Raw genomic sequence first — 2,557 nt, forward strand, 5'->3', positions numbered from 1 at the left:
ATGTTGAACTGCCTTCGTCCTTTCCAGCTGCATGAACTACGCTTTTGTACGTTGAAAACCAGCCATATACTAAAGCTTTGCCCGTAAAACTTAGCCAAACTAAAGGAGATGGTCGTACTTTCTGGTCATGCCGACTTTCTTCATTGGCTTCATGTGACGGTGACATTGTGATAAAGCGGGTCACGCTAGCACGATAAACTTCGTTCACGGGGCAAAACAATCTTTTTCGAAAGCCTAGACTACAACATCTGTTAAAGGGAAGCCCAGTTATGACTCCTCGGCTAGGGGAACAACCGTTCACAAGCAATTTACTAAAGTACAAAGTTTGTTTTGGGGTTTACCTTGAGAGCTCGCGTGATTTCCACTCGCGCTGGGCTCACGTGACAGTACGAGCCTCCCACGCAGTCGTTTTTACGGGACTCGTATTACCTCACTCCGTGTCTTGGCGCTGACCAAAAGACACCCGGGCTCTGGGAACGAGATTGCTGCACGCGGTGCATGCCTTTGCACGCGCAAGATCTCGTCGAGTTCTGCCATCCTCTGCAGACTGGTACCTCAGTTTGTTGGTTTAGTGTGATTTGGGGGATCTGCTGATGTCTATAACAGGACCTTTACAGGTAGGTTGAATGGAGAATTTGATTAAAACTTAAAGTTAATGAATATATAATATATCCGATATATTTGAACTGCCGATGAAAGATTTACGGACATAAACTGGTCTTCCATGTCTTTTAGTCACGTAGAAATTGATTCATAAGGAGAAGCGAGCGTTTTGAGTTCCATTGAAATTGGTTTGAGTTCACATGTTAGGATGACCCTTCGGTTGAATCTTTACAAAATAGAGCCTCTCTTGTCTTTTGGACCAACTTTTAAGACCTGCGCATCAAATTCGTGCAGTTGGTCTTCAGGCAAGGACAGTCATTTTTTGTCCAACAAATTTGAATTAAGTTGTGACCGGCAATCACTTAGCCTCGTCGGATACTGTCCAGCACTGTTCGGTTGAATGCCAAGGTTCTTGTAAAGCCCGGAACCGATGACATCAGTAAACAAAATCGTCAACTGAACAGTATAGCTTTCAGGAGATGTTAGAAGGTACTGCAGATGGACCAAAACTATTACGAGAATCTTGACTGGAAGAACTACTTCATCCCAGATCTTCATAAGGGTTTTTGGAAGGAAGTTACAACCAAGTGGGAGCGGCAGATTTGACTTTCAAAGTTGACAAAAAAAAAATCATTACATCTAATGATGTCGCTGTACTCGAAGGCTACTTCCTATGGTATTCATGTTGTGTTTGAATTGGGTCTTCCTCAATTAAGTATAACCATCGACTTCTTCGTTTCTTTCCTTATTTTTCTCTTTCCACGTTGTTCCACATTTCGCGCTTGAAACATATTTACAAGTTTAAGTGTCGCCCCCACTAGCACACTTTAGAAATACTTGCTGATCACCTTTACTTTTCGCGGGAAAGTAAACAAGCTGACAACGCGAAATACAAGAGACGCGAACGACTTCGTACATGCTAAAAGACCGTTACCAGAAAAAAACCTCTGCTAGCAGGGTACTTTAGACCATGGGAGGAACAAAAGTTGTTGAGGACAAATCCACACTTATTACAAGATAAACTATCATGCCTTTCGCTTTCCTTTCTGCCGCACTAACACCCAATTATTTTATAGTTTCTAGAGGAACGCCCGGTTTTATATTTGGAATGGTTCGTTACTGGAAAATCAATAATGGTAACCATACAGCGTGCAACCATGCAGTTTATAAACTCAGTGATAAATTATTCGAATGGTCGGCATGAGACTATCAATTCGACTTACATTTGATCCGGCAACACGGAGCACATCTTGGTCCATCAAGGAGTTTAAAGTGAGTACATTGAAGAGAATATTTTTATTCAATGCTTTTCAATTTTGTGCATTAGTCAATTTCAAGAGTGCCCATCCCCCAGTGGGGCTGACCCGCCGGAATAAGCATTTTTGAAAATAAAATGGCAAATGCCTCACGCCGTCATGACAAACGGGCTCGTCAGTCTCCGATAAGCCATATTGCCAGTATCATGGCAGTGACCGTTCGTTCTGTGGATCAACCATCTCATTTATATCCTTTTCAGACGTACTTATCAAGAACTTATTGTTTCTTTCTGGTGAACTTAGCATTGAAACGACGCTCGGAGGGGATGGGCCCTGCTGGGATTGACTGAAACTATCAAGAATGTCTACAGTTTTATTACAGGAGGTAAAACTGCAAAATACTGTCTTTTCCTTACTTCCAAACATTAATCTACATGTCTTATCTTCACTGGACATAGGTACTAGTTGAACTTGAATACCCACCATTAATAGTGATTGCTCTTGTTACTTCCCTCACTTTTTTTAATTTAAAGAAGCATTTCTAGATCTGTCAATCATAAATACAGTAATGGAGCACAATAACTTCATATTTTTCATATGGAAGTTATGCATTACTGGTTCCTACTTTTCATGATGATGACACAACTACAATAGAGACTGACGTGGCACGATTATTTTAAAACTTTCGTCTTTGGTAA

This window comes from Pavona decussata, unplaced genomic scaffold (genome assembly GCF_977016875.1).
Source record: "Pavona decussata unplaced genomic scaffold, jaPavDecu1.1 SCAFFOLD_300, whole genome shotgun sequence".
Classification (NCBI taxonomy): domain Eukaryota; kingdom Metazoa; phylum Cnidaria; class Anthozoa; order Scleractinia; family Agariciidae; genus Pavona; species Pavona decussata.